The sequence below is a fragment of the Chiroxiphia lanceolata genome, chromosome 9 (assembly GCF_009829145.1).
Source record: "Chiroxiphia lanceolata isolate bChiLan1 chromosome 9, bChiLan1.pri, whole genome shotgun sequence".
Lineage (NCBI taxonomy): Eukaryota > Metazoa > Chordata > Aves > Passeriformes > Pipridae > Chiroxiphia > Chiroxiphia lanceolata.
In genome coordinates, this window is record NC_045645.1 from 16,185,548 (window position 1) to 16,204,832 (window position 19,285).

Here is a 19,285-nt window from a genome sequence, read left to right on the forward strand (position 1 = left end):
TTCCTACTTTTTATTGCTTGTCACTCTGTTTTCTGCAATCATGTTCTTGTTGCTGACAAGATGACAATAGGTTTAATAAACCCTCAAACTCATGAAAAAGCTCATTTAAATAGATATTGTAATTCTATAATTTCACAGCTTTTTACAGCACATAACCAACTGCTGGGAAAAGATGTGTACAGAAGTAATGCTGTCAAACTTTGGCCTGTTACTGGGAAATTCTTGGTGAGTAAATCCGTGATTATACTGGTATGACAAGGCCTGAACACCTCTTCTGAGGCAGCCTTTTCACTACCAAAGCGGATTAACAAGAGAGGCAGATGCCAGTGACAAAGTGCCAATATTTGTTAACAGATGTGATCCTTGTAATGTAGCATGTGTTCTTAATTTGGCACTGCTTGACACCAGGAGGATCTCTGTAAATAAGGTGTCATTAGCTGCATCCAATAGGCTTTCCTCCTAAACTGGTCTTTGGTTAGTATCCATACTCTGGTTGAAACTGGCATTCTACCTTGTGAATGGGCTGTATGCCACTCTGACAGATGGGCATGACAGTAGACCAGTCAGGGAAACATTAAAATCATCCAAGCTGAGTATTAGTGTCCAAATAGTCCATCCACAAATATAACATGGGCAGATTTGTCTTGCTGTAACTGGTGAAATGGATATGCTGTTGCTACCTGAGCTCCTAAATGATTCGATGTTTTCATTCTTAGACTTTGCTTTGGTCAGTTCCATATTTTGGTTTTAGAATAATGAAGACTACTGCTTAAAAAAAAAAAGGTCTAGGAAAGAATTTGTTTTTTTGAAAGAAGCTTCTATGTTTAGTGAAGAAAATATTGAGTAAGCCAGTCATGTTCCTTGTTAAGTAGGTTGATGCCAGTCTTCTATTTATGTTGACTTCCAATTAAGTATTTAGGTGAAAATGTTTTGCACAGTATTTCCTTTCTCCAGTTTAAAAATTAAAAAATGTTGAATAAGATATTTTTCTGTCTCTGAATCTCTGGAGCAAAAATGTGGTCTGTTGCATCAGTGAGAAGTCAACTGAGTTACTTGAAGAATTGCTTGTGCTGATGTTTCTAGGAGAGGAAAACATGGATGCATAAGTAATGTATATTTAAAGATTTAAAAATCTAAAAAGGTAGATGTTATAAGAATGCAGGGGTTTGCTCTGTAAAAACATACTATCATAATTGCTGCTCATATAATTCCACTTAACTTCTTACCTTTACTTGCTGATAAAATTGGTTTATTGTTTTACTTCAGAAAAAAATACTGACTTTGACTTAAAACTGAGAAGAGTTCTGAAATATTTTTGGAGAAATTGTAATGCTTTCTATTTAGTGGAAATCATGGTGTGCATGACTGGGACCTTGAACATCTTTCTGCAGCCAAACAGACTTTCTTTTGTAGAAGTGCATTATATGAAGAAATTTCCTGTAAATGAGGAGAAGACTGTACTCTCTAACATGATCAGTGTAGTTCTGATATTTTTGCAATGCTACAATATGGTTTTAGTGCATTTTTGCGATATCAGCAGAGATTGATCAGTCAGATCTGTTTAAGTAAAAAATGCTGAAAAATATCTCTACCTTATTAGAAAACACAGGTGCTTGTGCTTACCCTCTGAGACATTAGGGGTGCAGCAGGAACAGTGGTCTATGAAGAACCCCTGGAGTGCTACCTTTGCTAGGTAGCAGAGGTTGTAAGAATAACACATATACAGACTTCTTTTGTCACCCAAACTCTGCAGTATGGGCACGTTTTCTTACCACTGGAGAATTCATGAGCTTCTGTAGCCTTTGATACAGATGCATACGGTAACTTGTTGCCAATTTTGTGCAATTAGGGCATACAAAATGGTTTCCCTGTTAGGAATGTTGCATGTGCTACGACACTAATTAGGGGTTTCTCTCCTTTACATGCATGCCTGTCTGCCATTAATATTAATGGCAATTTTGCCCAAGCACAAGGAAAGACAAGACCTGTGTAACTGTGACTTAAACTTTTGTCTTGAAAATTCCCTGTATAGCTGTTCTTGGAACCTGCTGGCTTGCAATTAGCTAAACCTATCTGGTGAAAATGGTGGTGTGTACATGATACAGTTACCTTTTTAAGGTAAGACCTCTTCTATGGTCTTTCCCCTCTGAGTCTCTGGTTTGTACTGTGGTTACATTACAAGCATTTCAGCTATTAAGAAACCCACATTTTATTCAGGTTTGGTTTTTTTCCCTATAATGAAGCTTCTCTTATAAATTTTAAAAAGCTTCAGTGGTTATACAATTACTCCATGTTCTTGCAAGGAGGTGCATCATGCTATCTCCTAATAGAAAAAAAATCAAAGTAACAAATCTGCTAGTATTTTCAGAGGAGAGATACAGACTATGGGATTTTAAAACTGCTGAAATCTTGGATTTAGGGCAGATTAAGGTGAAACCACTGCAGGCATGCAGGGCTCTGTGAAGGCACCCTAGCAAGCCAGCTCCAAGGAATGAAAACGAAGGAGAGCTTTGTGCCTCCAGCTCTCTGCCAGGTGATTGCAGTGGTGAGCAGAGTGAAGCAGTAAGGCAGAGGGTGGTGCAAAACCATTCTTAGGAAGAGACCAGCTTCTCCAGAAAATGGGAAGGCACCCTAGACAGTGGTCACTTCTGCTCAAAAGCCACTTGGAATGGTCATTAAGATGCTGATTAATAGGATAAGTGATGTAGCCTGGGACAAGGTCAGTTTTTATGTCTTGACAAAGACCACCAACAAAGACATGACACGTATATCAAGGACAGCAGATGAGGATGATTTGCAGCTTATACTTTCACCTCGTGAACCTACAGCAAAATAAGATATTTTTTGAACAAGCCATGCTTCTAGTTGCACATACATTCCAATAGCTAGAGCTGATTGTACAGATTTACTTTTAGACATGCTGAACTCCTTGTTTGAATTTAATTTTGAGGGTACTTGAGCAAAATTTTCAGTTCTGTGGATGGCTGAGGATATTGTTCCATCTTGACAAGTCCTTTTCATGTACAGATGATATAAAGGACCTGAGAGGAGAACAACCAATACAAACTAAAAACCAGGGCTGTGGATGTCAATAAAAGACTGAAGAAGCGAGTGCTGTGAAATCTTTGTTCAGGCGAAAGAGACTTTGCCTTTTATGAAACTTTATGTGAATTACTTTCCTGACTGAGCAAATCATGGATTGATGTATCTAAAAGAGTACACTTTTTTATTATATCAACAAAAATATTTTAAATTTTGGATAGTAAATCCTGCCCTTCCCCTCCCCCCAATTTCTGGCATAAAGAGGGAGCGCAACTGTGCCGGTGGTTGGCTCTACCTGGATGACAAGATCTACTGCAACAAAATAACAGTAGAAATAATTGTCCTTGCTTCTCAGAGGAAGGGTTTAAAATTATTAACGTTGAGATATTCTCTGAAATTTCTCAGTGCTTCGTTAATTTTTGAGGCTGTGAAAGTTGAAAAATGAAAGAACATCTGCATTAAATGAGAGTTTGTATAAATTGCCTTCTAAAATGCACCAAATATGTAGTTGAAGGCATAAATCCCAAGGCCAGTTTGCTTTCCTCTTAATTCCTCTTCAGTTATTTTTTCTCAGATCTGTGAAAAATTGAGTTGGACCACTAAATGTCTCTTCTCAATATATTTGGGGCATAGAGGGACAGAACATGAAAAAGGTATGTGTGAGTACATACGTATCTGAGCGTGACAGAGAGGAGTGTATGTGCTGTGGAACCCCAGAAAAGCAGCAGACAGAATAGTGGTGGTGTCCCAGAAATGTCATCAGAAAAGGGCACAGATGGGAGATTCTGAGGGAAGAGGTTTATAACAATGTGAAATGGCTTGAATGGCTTCTCATCACAAATCTCATGACCACAAATCTTAACTGTGGATCATTGCTATTTTTTTTCTTGTGAATGATGCGTGGAAATGACTCAGTTTTGGTCTTACACCTTTGGCACAATGACTCTGGTCAACTTGTGTCCCAGTGTAAAAGAAGAGATCAGGATATTTACATTTGCTCATTTCCCCCAAAGAAATGGTAGTTTTCAATGTATATAAGCCTTTCTTATACTGATGTTTCTCATAAAGCTCTTACTGAACTGTGTGTCATAACCGGTGGAGGAGTGAAGTTTTATGGGAAGTTTTGCAAGTGAAATTGCAAGAAGCTTGAGTGTCTTGCCTCAGCCACCCCCAGGGAGAGTTTCAAAAACAAGACTGTTTTCTAACACCGCTGACAGCAGTGCCAAGAAAGCAAGATAGATCCTTGTCCTGTTCCAAACACTAGCGAAAGTTCATTGTCTACTTCAGGCATTCATTTAGAAAATAAAAGCTTGATTTTGCATACCTTTGGTCCTTGCATTTACACTAACATGAAGTGGGCTATGAAACTATGTGAAAAGCTCTCTCCTTACTTTTACTGTACTGACTTAGAGAAGATTCAGGACAGTACAGAACCAGGGATGCTGTGTGTCCCTCCACAAAAGCTGTTTCTTGTTGATTTTTTTCCCCACTGCACTGGGTGTGTCTACACAGTTGATGATGATGGCAGTGCAGTGGGTGGTTGGCATGCAATGAAGATGAAGTGCCACCGTGTTTCAGTGTGAATCAGAAAAGCCCAAGGGATCCTGGATTGCTCTTGGTTTGCTCATTGAGGCTTGTGCCACAATTAAAGTGTAGCTTTTTTTCAGTTGGCAATAATCTTTGTCTTGGTTTGGGAGTGTTTTTACTAACAATTACTCTTCCTAGGGAAGGAGCAGAGCAGTTAGCAGGAAGAGAAGACTGAGGGCTGGGGATGCTAAGAAGCAAATCTCTTCATGCTGGTGTGAGTTTCTAAACAAATGCTATGGAGAAGGTAAATTGAGCTCAACAAAACATTAGATTAAATTCATTAGTAATTAAAAACAACAACAGCTGCAGTCTAAAGAAAAATGCTGGAGATCTGTAAAGCTTTGCCATTAAAATGTATAGACACTGACCCTCTTTAAATTCACAGGGAATGCTCTTTACTTAGCTATAAAGGTTTAATGTAACTTAGCAGATCTGAGTTACTTCAGGAGAGCTTTAATGCTTGGCAGGTCCCTACATTTTATTTATGATATCAAAGCTGCAACTCAGATTTTTACTCAGTGGAAGACATAAAAGAGATTCAGAAGTCATCCAAATCATCTTGTAATTAATGTTACCATGCACGCCCAAGACATTAAAATGTTAACAGTGTTAGAATCGTGTGCTTTGGAATACAGAGTGAGGGCTTTATTAGAGAGAAATACACTGCAGATGTCATCCACCCTAATTGAGGACATTGGGTTGCCTGCTGCTTGTTCTTATCAGTGGTTCAGATTTTTTTTTTAATTAATTCATTTTCCTTACTGCTAGAATCTGCTCTCATTATTAGTCTATCTTGTCACTCATTTGCATTTCAAGTGCTGGGACTGTGGGGTACCAGCTAGCTGCCTTAGAAGAACACTTCAAGGGGTTACTCTATCAAATAGCAGCACAGTATCACAGTGAATTTGACATCTGGGTTATCTTATTCCCAGATGCTCCATGGTGTCATTAGCAGGATTAATCTTAGCTTTAATTTCATAATGATTCTTATTCTAATATATGTGAATGAACACAAAGTCTCTTGACTCATTATCACCAATTTACCCAAGATATGTAATCAGGCTCTTACATTCACCAACATTTATTTTTGCTAATACATCTAAAATTGTAGATTAAGCAAATACAGTTAGTTCCAGCTGACTGAATGCCTAGTGAGGTAGCAATGTAGTATTTATGTTTTAATTAAAGTATATTAATGATAGTGTCTTTTAAATACATACTGACCAATTCCTTCTGCTGAAAACAATACATTTATCATTCAAGTGATACCAGCTTGCAAGTTTAATCACAGCACCTTTCTCTGACTATTTATTATTTGCAACCATTTAAAAATTACTCCAAATCTTATTTTATAGTATAATTTTAATCTTTAAAGATCAGGGCAGAACACTTTATTCTTAAGAAAAATCCCTTGACTTCCCAAAGCAGACAGAATTAAATTTTTCAAGTTAAATTAAAAATTAAACCCAAATACATTATATGCTGAAATTTTGATTTTTAATTCCTGTTCTAGATTGAACTGTAATACAGAATGCAGTTTATTTTTACAGCCAAGCAGACACACAGGATTCACCTCCACATCATACAGAGTTTCAAAATCTAGTGCATTTTTAAATTGCAAGGAGAAAGCAAAATGTGAAATTCCTGTGTACTTTCTTACAGCGTTGGACTAAGTTTTTCATTTACCAGCTGTTGTAGCACAGCAGTAAGTAGTGGTTCATTATTGATGGATAAAATGTTCAAACATTTAAAGAAATGAAAGTCAGCTTTGAATTTTTAATTAATTAATTAAAAGTACTGCAAATGCCAGCTTGTTAATTGCTTTGCACCTGCAAGCCAACACAGGTTTTATGCACTCTTTCTTTGAATATTAATTTTTTTGCATGTCTTCATAATGCTTGGAAAGTCTCCCCTGCAAACATATTAGTAAAGAGTAAATATTGAATCTAAGACAAAACTCACGGCTTCATCTTTCACTGTACACAGAATAGGATTTAAAGGAGGATTTAGATTTCCAAGGCTTCTAATTAAGTAGTGATAATCAGGCTTTCTGCTGAGGGTCACTTCCTGGGAGTAATTTGAGTTATTAAAATGCATGTTTTTATTTGTTCTGCTTTGCGAGCTAAAACTGATCCCTTTTAATATAGCAGCAAATATGCAAATTGGTGTTTCATTATATTATGCAATTTATGGCAATCTTCTCTAATTTACTGAAAGGGCAAGAGCCTGACCTTGTCATTCAACTTTTTTTTTCCTGGTAAGCTAAACTAATTATGTGGATCTTTTTATGAAACTCTGAAAGTATGCAGCATGGTAAAAAATGTGACAAATTTACCTTGATTATTCATCAAGATGGCCTTCGATTTTGCTTGAATCCTCCTGCGGGTGATGGATAATTTAAACTTACATATAGGAGCCAATTTGTTTCAAGGTTTGAAAATGGCTTCTTTTTCTCACAGAAATCCTGGAAAGAGCATCTGAAAGCATTGAAATAATAAATGTCAGGATTTGAGCTATGGACTAAAAAAAGTTCATTAAAAATACTTGCATGATGTATTATGAGTTGATATCATGATTTTTCATTGTGCTATCCTTCGATACAACTTTTCAACTAGGTTTTTATTAGTGATAAGACATTCTGCATTTTCACTTTTCCTTTAATAACTTTTCTTTTTAGATTTAAAAAACTCACCATTCTTTAGGCTCCTTTTTGCCTCCTTTACCAAGAAGTATTAAAGAAGTTTTCTTCCATCCAAGCCAGGAAAGCATGGCTTACTCTTCAGAGACTCTCTTGGGAAGGTTCTGCAATTGCTTCTACAGTGCAAAATTGAAGGCCTGTCACTAGTGGTGTCCCCCAGGGTTGAAAACTGGGCCCGGTATTGTTGAACTGATTCATGAATTACTTGGATGAAGGGGCAGAAGCCTCCTTAGCAAGTTCACTGATGACACAAAGCTGGAGGAATGGCTGATACCCCAGAGGGCTGTGCAGCCCTTCAGAGGGACCTCGACATGTTGGAGACATGCACAGAGAAGAACTGTCTGGAAAAAAAGGCAAATTCAGGGTCCTGCACCTGGGGAAGAATAACCTCCTGCACCAGTACAGGCTAGGGGTGACCTGCTGGAAAGCAGCTCTGCGGAGAAGGACCTGAGTGAGGGTCTTGGTGTGCAAAAAGCTTTCCATGAGCCAGCAGGGTGTCCTTGTGGCCAAGAAGGCCAATAGTATCCTGGGGTGCATTAAGAAGAGCATTGCCAACAGATTGAGGGAGGCGATCCTGCCCCTCTACTCACCCCTAGTGAGGTCGCATCTGGAGTGCTGTGTCCAGGTTTGGGCTCTTCAGGACATGGAGCTCCTGGAGCAGTTCTGGTGGAGGGCAAAAAAGATGATGAGATCCTCTTATGGGGAGAGGATGAGAGAGTTGGGCCTGGTCAGTGTTGAGAAGAGACAATTGAGAGGGGACCCCATCAAAGTCTATAAGTATCTGGAGGAAGGGTGTCAGGAGGATGGATCAGGCTCTTCTTGATGGTTTCAAGCAATAAAGCAAGAGGCAACTGTCAGAAACTGATGCAAAGGAAGTTCCACCTGAAGAGGAGGCAGAACTTTACTGTGTGAGTGACTTTGCACTGGAACAGATTGCCCAGAGAGGTTGTGGAGTTTCCCTCCCTGGAACAAAATCCTCTACAATATGTTCTAGGATGTCTGAACAAAATCCTCTACCATATGTTCTAGGATGACTCTGCCTGAGCAGGGAAGATGGACCAGATGACCCATTGTGGTCTCTTCCAGTCCTACCAGAATTCTGTGATTATTTTTTTGTAAATACACCTTCCTTGCCACCCTGCAGGCTGCTCGGCCGTCTCAGTCCCAACAGTTTTCTTGTGGTTGTTTCTTCTGCTCTGTAATAACCTGGAGTCATGGGACCATTTTATAATATTTTATACTTTGGCCGATGAGACTGGAGTGATGTAACTGGATCAGAAGGGATGCAGGAACAACTTTGCAAGTATTAAAATCCTGAAAATATCCTAGCTGGAGCAGTCTTGAGAGAACAGTTGGTTAGTAACCCTGAACTGAGACAGGAATCGCAATACCTTGATTATTTCCAACGTGTATTTATTCTTAAAAAATCTTCAGTAAAGGAGATTTGACATCTCTAATACACATTCTTTATTTCCTAATCTTAGTTGGATTTTTTTTTCTTTTCTACATTGCAAATCTGGCTGACTTCTTCCTTCAGATTCTGCAAAGACTTCCTCTGTGCTGGAAGAAAAGACCTAGAACACAGAAGAGAACAACAGAAAGTTGTTCTCCACTAGTGTTTAAGCCATGAAGCTGAACACAATTTCCCCTTGACCATGATGACTACTATAACATTGCAGTCATCAGTTCCACTAATGTAACCTCTCCTGCTTATGTTTAAACACAACATGTATTTGTAGTGCAGGTGAAGCCTTAATACTGGTATCAACTAGAAAACATTATAATACTGTGCTTAAACACTCATCTCTTGGCTATGACTTTCACTGTAAACTAAAGCAGAAACGTTCATTGCCATCAGTAGTTAAAGGTTGTCCTTTATATCAATGACCTGCCTTCTGTAGGCAAAATGTTCTAGGCCATGCCATGCAGTTCACACAATGGTTAAAAACAGACTCATCCAGAATGAGGAACATCAATGTATCCACAACCTACTTGAATTATAGCTTTGGATTCTCCTGGTCTTGTCAGTTTAGGACTCCCTTTATTTAAGCCATGTGTGTTTGTATTGGAGGACAATACTCAAATTGTGACAGTGATTTTTTTTTTATAGTTTGGGTTGATTTTTTTTTCAAAGCAAACTTGAGCTATGAAGCAATGTTTTCATAGATTTCTTTCTCTTCTGGAAATGAGGATGAAGAATTGACATGTTCTGATGTGGTGGTGAATTTTGATGATGTCAAACCTGACTAGAGAGAGAAGTCCTTTATAGTGAACAATAAATTAGTCTGTTAATTACTTAATTCCCAGGCACATAAAAGAGTCCTGCAAGGGTTGGCAGAGCAACTGAATAACTCCCAGGTTCAGGCTTTTTAGTACCATTATCTTATAATTGCTGATTGGCACAGGGCTCTGCTCACTGTTCCCAAGGGAGGTCAGCAGTATGTGTGGCTGAGTGGTGAGGCAGCGATTTATGCAGTGGTTTTGATAGATAGGAAAAAGCAGTAAGAGTTTATTAGCAGAGTATCATTGTTGGGAGGAAGGAGAGGAGCTGAAGCATATGAATTCCCTTGCCGACAAATGAAAAGAATAAAACTGGAATAAGAAGAGTGGCAATTCAGAGGCAATCATTTACTCTAGGAAAAAGGTGAAAATATTTGCTCGTGTTTGGCAGGTTTCTCATTTTGCTCTTTTTTTGCTAATGACTGTGTCAGGAGAAAGGCAAGTATCACTAACTGGAGTAGAAAATTAGCAATGTATTTAAATGTTTCATTGTAATATCCCTTCCTAAGTGAACCTCCATTTAATGTTTAAAAGGCTAAAAATGCTAAGTGCACATCAATAAAACAACATAGTTTTAACTTCTAATTAAGTTTTAACTTTGAATACACACAGTTGTCTAAGCCACTACTCTAATTACTCTAATTAGGTTTTGTTTTGTTTTGTTTTTTTGATATTTAGCAATTAGCTAACTTATTTGTAATGACTAGCAAAGAGACTGAAAAAAATATGCAATGTACTACCAGTACAAATCTTCTTGCTGCCCTTCTGCCATACTTTTTAAAGAAAAAAAAAGTATTTATTTCAGTTTAATCTTGCTTCCCCAGTTCATTAGGATGCTCCAGGAGGTTACAGAGTACATTTTGAGTGCTCAGTACTCTCAGACAGGCATGTTAAATCAGATTAGTACAGAACTTGACTCCTACTCTGGGTGACCTGTATTAGGAAATTCAGGTTTATACTAAAACGGAACTCTCTATTGCCTAGCGTTTTTATAATTCTGAAACAGTCTGTTTTCCTGTTTGTGTTACTCTTTCTCGTCCTGAACTTATTTATTTTAATAATATTTTGGAAGCTACAAAAGTACTGGCAGAATTCATATTAATATGTTATTAAGAGACAGACCTTTAATTGCAGGCAGTTAACACAAAATCTGTTGGCAATGTCTTAAACAGAATGATAGCATTTAATCATTTTTATCGTCATAGTGGTGATGTTTGCACTGTGTGTTCCAAGAGAGTTGTGTATTTTTATGATAAATTCTTAATTTAAGGGTTTATATCTTAACGGTAAAAATATGCTCCAGGCTGAAACACGACATACAAATTCTGAATGTGGAACTGAATCTTGTTTCTAGTTTTAATGTAAACAAACGATACACTCAGCTCCATGTGAGCATTTAATAAGTATGAACTGAAACTCCTGCCAGAAAATGACCTTTTCAGGAGAGGAACTTTTGTTATTTTCCTTGCTTAACAACCCTGCCCCAAAATGCACACTCCAGAACAAAAGAAAAAAAGTTTAACTTAATGTTATGCTTTCTCAGTGCTCTGCCTCTAAAACAGTGTTTTGGAACTTTGTGAAGAGAACTTTACAAAAGTTGAAGAATGGAGGTGTTGTTGCAAAGGAAGCCTCTTCTACTCTGAATATTCCTTTGCAAATCAAGGATTCTCTGTAGTATTAAAAAATTTAATGTAGAACCCTAGAAGATGGAGCTATTTTATGGAACTGTTGGGGGAAAAAAAAAGCAAAACAGTATTTCTTGCCTTTAAATATAGTAGACTATCAGGAAAAGGAAATCCCATGAATCCCGTTAAATCCATCAGACTGATCTGGTGCAACAGAGAAAAGAAGTTAGGCTTAGCAAGGAAGAAATTGTGACCTTAAAGCCAAGAGCCACATATTCATCTGAGACCCTGGCACTCTAATTTCACAGGGCAAAATGGCTGCTTAGTGAAATGACACATGTCATGTGGAACCTTTTAACGCACCAGTTACTAAGGACTAGAGAGTACTGATGTGTCTTCCAGCTAACTTTTGTTCTTTATCAGTTAGCTTTGGTGAAAGCACAATTACACACATGATCCTAGTACTATACTGATGTGTGTTCTGAGTGCCCACTCCGTGGTCGTGCAAGACAGAATGCTGTTTTTCTGTTTAATTTTGAGAGTTTTCTCCACTTGTTAGCCAGCAGATGGGAGGACAGGATCTGGTTACCTGTGTAATGTTAGAAGGTACAGGTGAAACAAAGAACCTCTTCACTGAAGAGTTTGATGCATTTCACAGAGCTACAAACAGCAGTGAGGAATGTGGGCTGACATGGCTGCAGTTGGTTCTCTACCCAGCCTTAGGGAAGCCTCAGCTGTGTAAGGCCATGGGGACAAGCAGCATGATTTGCAAGGCCCACGGGTCTGCTTCCTACAAGTCTCCCTGGGAAATTGCCAAGTTTCAATGTGGGAAGTGATACTCATCTTGTTGTGCAACCTCTGGTCTGATTGTAGATAGGCACAGACACGTGGTCACAACCACATCGCGTAACTATAGTGTGGTGTTCAAACAAGCTGATTATGTCTCCCATATTACCTTCCTCTTCCCTCTTGTGTGTAGGCATTTGATCCATACCTAGGTCCTCTTGGCAGTATTAGCTATGGTTATTAAAGTAAAAAAGTGTTTGGGTTTTTTTTTATTCTGTTTTTAAATTTTTTTAGCATGTATATCTTCAAGATTAAGTCATAGCCTTTCCTTGTTCCTGGACATGCATGAACTCATACATGAGTTCTTCCATGTTGCAACCAGTTAGTAAGAAAGGTATAGAAACATGTTGAAATCACAGACCAAGAATTGCAAGATGCCACTTTTGCCGTACTATGAAATGTATTCTTCTGTGTTTTTTCCATCATGCTGAAGAAGTTTGGTAAAGTTGAATGTTGTAAAGTCACTGTTGTGTGTGCTTTAAGCACATGGATTCTGAAAGGGGGAACTGCTGAACTATTCTGCAGTTGAAGCTTATCATTCACACAAGGATAGCAAAGTGAAAGTGATAAATTTGAACTTTTTAATCCAGATGTGAGTTCATCGAGAAATGTGTCTTTTCCTTCCCTTGTTGATAGTTCCACTGTGCTCTTTGTTACTGCTTGTAGGCTGTTGGCCCTCTGTGGCAGGGACCACCAACTTCTGTGTGTTTCATTAATCCAGACTGGGAAATTATGGCACTTAGAAACAAAAGGAGAAAGATCAAAGCCAAAAATGTGTTTTTAAGTTCATGGGAACAATAGAGAAGAGTGAGATCCAATTCCGAGAACATAGACTTCAGATGGTGGAAATTAGTTTAGTTGCTTCCCTGACATCAGCAGTGCTTGACAGACCTTGGGTATATATGTTCTTAGGAAATTGCTTTTGTATTTGAACTAGCAGTATGTCCTGGATTGGTATATACTTTGACTTATTGTCTTAAAAAGAATTAAAAATACAGAACATAAACTTTTCTGTATATATTTGTGTTCACAACTTTGGACTATTTTCCCACTAAGCAATGAGAAGAGGAACCTTGTTTTTCTGGAGGAAAACAAGGACCTTTACCACAATTACAGCAAAAATTTCCCATGATCATTTAATTCTCTAACATTGTTCAGTACTTGTTTTGCCCGTTACCTCTCCCAGTTACTATCCTTATTTCAAAATCCTCATGACTTCCCCATACAGGCCACCAAAAAGACTGTAGTGGGTTGACCTTAGCCAGATACCAGGTACCCACTAAAGCCTCTCTCTCACTCTCCCTCTGCAACTGGACAGAGGAGAAAAAAAAACAAAACAACTAAGGATTCATGAGTTAAGAGCTGGGAGAGGTCACTTACTGATTACCTTCATGGGCAAAACAGATTCAAAGTGGGGATATTACTTAAATTTATTACTAACAGGATAAGATCCAAAGAGTGAGAAATAAAACAATCTTAAAAACACCTTCCCTCCCCCCCCTTCCTTCCATGTTCTCCCTCTACGGTGTGAGTCTGTCCCTTGGGCAGCAGTTCTTCCCAAACTGCTGTCCTGTGGGTCACTCCTCCATGGGGTGCAGTCCTTCATGAATGAGCTGCTCCAGCATGGGCTTCCCTCTCCATGGGCTGCAGGTCTCTGGCAGGACCCTGCTCCATCTTGGGCCTCCCACCACTTTAATTCTTGCTTCCCTGATTTTATTTAGGTAATGAAAAAAGACCTGGGGGTCTGTTATGAAGTGACAAAGGCTTCACAACACAAAATAGCTCAAATTTAAACAAATCTGGAAAGACTTTAAAAACAAAGGAATAAAAAAATCAAGAAGGAAAAATGTAAGAAAGGACTCGTCCTAATTACGCTTAGGGTTCATATTCTTATTTTTTCCACTTTATATCTTGTTGTCTTGGGATGTAGGGGGGAAAAGGTATATGACATCTAGCATGCAAAGTGACAGTCCTGTAGCAAAGCAAATCAATGCTGGAGAATTAGCAGACAGAATTCAATAGCACAAAGGTTTTTAGAAACTATTTTTCTTTCCCTTTTTTTTTCTACAGCAATGATTTCTAGCCATTCATCATAAAGCACTAAAAATCAAAGAGCAATATTCACGAGCCTCCTAGTACAGTATGTTAAACCCCGATAACTGTCAAGAAGAGCCTGTCTGAAAAGGAAGAGCCAGGTAGCAGCGCAGAAAACAAAAAACATGTCGGGAGAAAAAGTTCTGAAGAATAAAAGGAGAGAAAATGTGCTAAGCAAAGGGGGTCTAGCAGTGCTCCTGTGTTATATTTGTCATGCTGCCATTTTGTTAACAAGAGAGATATGTTTACAACAGTGTTAAATGTTGTGGGTTCTGGAGTTCTATCTGCTTTCACAGAATCCTGGAGTGACCATGTATGCCAGTGGTAGATAATGTTCTTACAAATTGCTCTACTGGATCCAGAAATATGTTAGTTTGAATTTATTCAACTAATGTTTTATGCAAACATCTTTCAGCCTAGGGCTTGCCTATGAACAGTTTGCTGTGAAGATTTGATATTCAGAATATGAACTGTTTCCAGTAGATGCATATTAGGAAAAATTTCTTCAAAGAAAGGCTGTTGAGCATTGGAACAGGCTGCCCAGGGAAGTGGTGGAGTCACCATCCTGGAAGGTATTTAAAGGATGTGAACTTGGCAGTGCTGGGTTAGTGGTTGGACTCAATGTTCTTGAAGGTCTTTTCCAACCTAAACAATGCTATGATTCTGCAGGTAGTTCATAATATGTCTCTATTCTCTGTCTGGAATCTTGTAAATGTTGGCATTGGATATTGAGACACACTCTCAGTTCTAAAATTAAAACTCCTATTCAATGGATGTTCTATTGTATTCTTTCAACACTACCCTTTGGTGACATACTGTCATAATACAGGTCTAGAATATTTCTCGATATAATAATAAATAATAATTTCTCAGTATATTTCTCAGTTTAAGCAGGAAGTTGTCTTCTGCAGAATACTCCTGACTCCAACTTTGACATTATTGAGGCTTGATGGCTGCTAGCATGTTAATGAGAACACGGCTTCCCCATAGACCTTCCAGAAGAGACATCTCTGATCTACTTGATGGACTCCCAATATGTCTTCATGTAGAGGTAAGTCTCCCTATGCTTTTCCTTTTCTATGTCCACTCCAACCTGGAGCTATTTTTAGCCAGTTTCTCTGTTCCAAGGGAATATTATGAACAAACAAAATGCATGCATGCAAGAAAAACAGAGCTATCTTGACAAGTGCAAAATAAAAAATGACCATAGCATAGTGCTTTGATAGCAAGCAGACATTTCTGTGAAAAATAGAAATTGCACCCATCGTTATAGACAGTAAGTTCTGCTGGGTTATTTTGAATGTTCAGTTAGTCACTAAAAATAGAGAGCAATGAACCATTTGATCTCTAGAATACTTTCACCTTTACGCCTCTCTCTCTAATTACAAACATGTTAGAGTATCCTCTGTATATCAGTATTACTTGTGGGAGTTGCTGTAATGATGAAGAGTTGTAGCCATTCCAGAAATCTTGCTTGCCCCTTCAAAGAGGATGTTCAGAGAATTTGCAATAGTAAGCCAGTTTCGATACTCTCTTGTCAGTCTAGATTCTTTCTAAGAGTCTAAGACAAATATTGTGTAGTGGTCATGTTTTTGGCTGATGCCTGTTTTGATGCTTAGCTTCTCCTCTCATGTATCCAGTCATTGTATGTGTCAATGTCTAGGTAGTTAAGAGAACACGTGAAAAGTTTCTTTCCAACCTAGGATCATTTTATTTCTTAAAACAGCTAGTAGGAATTATCCTCTGCTTTTCAGGGAGATAATATTGCTTTTAAAAGAAGCTCATCATCCACTAATCCATTTTCAAACCCTGTTAGGCAATCTGGGTTAAGTAGAGTATAACAGTTATCCTGCTGGATTGATTGTGTAGAGTTAGATCTTTTACATGCAGGGAGCCCAAGACCCCAGGGTCTAATAGTAATATTGCCTTCTCCATGAATAATTTATTGACTCTGTAAAGGCTGTGTTCTATTATAAAATGTAGATTGGAGAGAGGGTGATGTGGTTTGTTTGGTTGGGATTTTTTAAGATTCTGCAAAACTTCCACAGCCAAACCTGAAACATAACTAAACAGATGTCAGGAATGATTCTATAAAAGTCTCTTTAAATCTGAAGTAAACTGGGCTTAGCTTTTCCATGGTTATTGTTCTCCAGAAGCTTCATGTAGAGACTATTTTTTCTGAAGCAAGCAAGTTTCTATTCTTTTGCAAATTTGTGCTTACTTAGATTTTCCTGGTACCAAGCCTGTAATTTGAATCCCATTTCTGTTTGGTGACATATCTAATACTCAAACCTTGCCTAACCACTGTCCCCAGGACTTCCTGCATTTACAGTTACTTGTAGTTGTATGTGTCTGTTGTAGCTCTTAAGGAATATCTAGTGTTCTTGTTTCTAAGTAAAAAAATTCAGTTCATGTAGGTACTGAAAGTGTTTGAAAAAACCATTCTGTAAATCTGTAGTATTTTTCTATTGTGATAAAAATTATAAAAACAAATAAAATAGGATATACTTATAAACACCAAAATTATGTATATCACTCTAGTGTTCAGAAAGTCAATTTACATGGACTTCAGGCAAACCTCTCTGCTCTGGAAAGAAGCTAATATTGTTTCAGCAGTGTCCTCAGCAGTTCTGAGCATAACAATGGTTATGCACAGTAATGCACAGTGATCAGGAAAAACAAGGGGCGGATGTCCTCTCAAAAGAGCTGAATTTTCTCAGCTCATGCTGACAGTCATGCAAATAAGAGTGAATGCTCGTTTGGTTTGATTTTCCTCTCTATCTAAACAGTTGCAACTGGATAAATCAAAGAAAGAAAAGAATATCTCAATTTCTGTATTCAGAGTATTTTAAATAACACAGAAAACATGTTGGTACTCTTTATGTTGCTTTGCTTGTATTTCCCTGTTTCTGAGGGGGGGGGTGAAAATTGTAAAATGAATGTAAGTATCCTTTCTTTTTTTCTCCTACCATACTCCCTGTCTGCAGCCTTTTCCTTCTCTCCAAGGCACCTCCGTTAGGTGTTTCTACAGCTCTTGCTCTCTTAATCCTGGTAGTGTGAAGAGCTGAGTGGCAAATGCATTTCCTCATCTCCCTTCAGATGTCCCAGAACCTTAAAAAATGAAGAGGAGGAAAAAAGCTATTTTGCCAGATCAACATGAGGGCCTCTTCCATGTCTCATGTTAGTTTTTTAATCTCCAGTCTGTTGGTTACTCTGGAATGAATCTCTCTGCCAGTCTTCATCACTGGGTTGCTTGGCTTTATGTAGTTAAATCTATATGAAAACACAAGCTTCAACTTTATTCTTGTGCTTTCTGAGCAACTTGGAAAGAGGGCATTCTCAGATGGCTGTTCTGTCTGGATTTATCCAGAACCTCCTTTTTTGCCTCTGATCCTGATTAGTTTATTTTTGCAAGATCCTGTTATGACCAGTGTGTAAGTTTTAAGCAGGTGCAGATGTGCTTCTGAGTGTCAGATACTTGACCTCTTCAATTTCCTATCTTCTGGTGGTGTATCCCAACTATGTCATAAAGAAATATTGACTTCTTGTTTTAAATTTAGGTTTCCAGTTCTGCACTCTGAATAAGAGAACTGCTTAGTCTGAGTCTGGGTATGTGAACAGAAACAAGATTTGTCCCTCAAAAATGCTTTTCTTTATATGTCCTTTTTAAAATTCAATCTGCAAATAGTCTTGCATGAGCACCATTAGGTCAGTATATGAAGCAGCTCTGCCTTTATCAAAGACAGAAATTTCAATGACTCCTGAAGAAAAAACACATTCCAAGACAACAGTAGAGCCCTCAAATCTCGACATTTTTATCCTTCTTTAATGAACCAATTCCTTGGTTTAGGAATTTCTTTTAAAATTTAATTGCAGATTTTATATATCAGAGTATGTGCAAGTATTCCATCCGTGAGTAACATTACAGCCACTTTAGCTGTAGCTTACCTCCATTTACACTTAGTTTTCTGTCTTTTCCTGGTAGCATTTCTTATTCATCTTATTCCTTCTCATTTTTGTTCTCAGAAGATGCAAGTGGTTTTTACTTAGGCTTTGCAATATACATGAAATGATAAAACCTCAGCATTATTTCTAGGACTGTGTAGATGAAAAAGTGAGGTTCTGGGCTTTTCTCCTTTGAACAAGTAGAGGATTATTTTCTCCTTAATTCAACAGTAACTTTTAGGTATTTTCTTAAACTTCCCAAAAGAAACAGATGAAAAAATTTTTAAAAAATCATACCTGGGCAAGAATGTAAAAACAGAGCATTCTTAATGTGAATTGCTTTACAAACATAATAGTGGATGAGACAACCAGGAAACAAGTTTAATGTAACTGTCGTTTACCCAGGAGATTCAGAGCACAAAATATCTTTTACTCAGTTAACTGGTAAACTATTAGCAACAGGATTAAAAACCTGCACAGTGCAAATATCAACATCATGGCTGGGCTTCGCGAACGAAGATTTGGGAAATATCAACATACTGCAGTGCTAAAATTAAAATATATTATAATCATGACTAGGCCCAGAGAAGATAATTCTTCATCCCGGGCTCGATGTCAGGAGGAAGCAGAAGCTGTGTCATGAATTCAAGACATGGCTGATTGTAATTCAAAAGAAGTTTAGGTCCTGTTGCCTGCAAGGCACAGCTGATGATCTGACTTTGTGTCTTGCCTCTGGAGAAAGCAGGTTGCTCCAAATCCATCTACACTTGTCCTAAAGTGAAAATGTAGACATTGATTCCTAAGCTCAGAAGGAGCTAGGAGCCAGTCTCCCTCAAATATTTAACTCAACTTGGGGAAAAATTAGTTTAATTTATCGCTAGTTAAAATAAACATTTAATTATTAACTTGGGTAGTGAGAAACAGAAAACCAAATGTTAAAACACCTTTCCTTCCCCCTTACCCAGGTTCAGCTTCTCTCCAGATTCCTCTACACCCACCCTGAATGGTGCAGCGGGGCTGGGGGTTGCTATCAGTCCATCACAATTCTCTACTTCTCCTTCTTCCATGCACCTTTCCTCTGCTTCAGAGCAGGCTCTAGGAGCTGCATTCCTGTCAGGAGTGTCTGTGTTAGTGTGGGGTCCACCATGGGCTGCAGTGAGTGTCTACT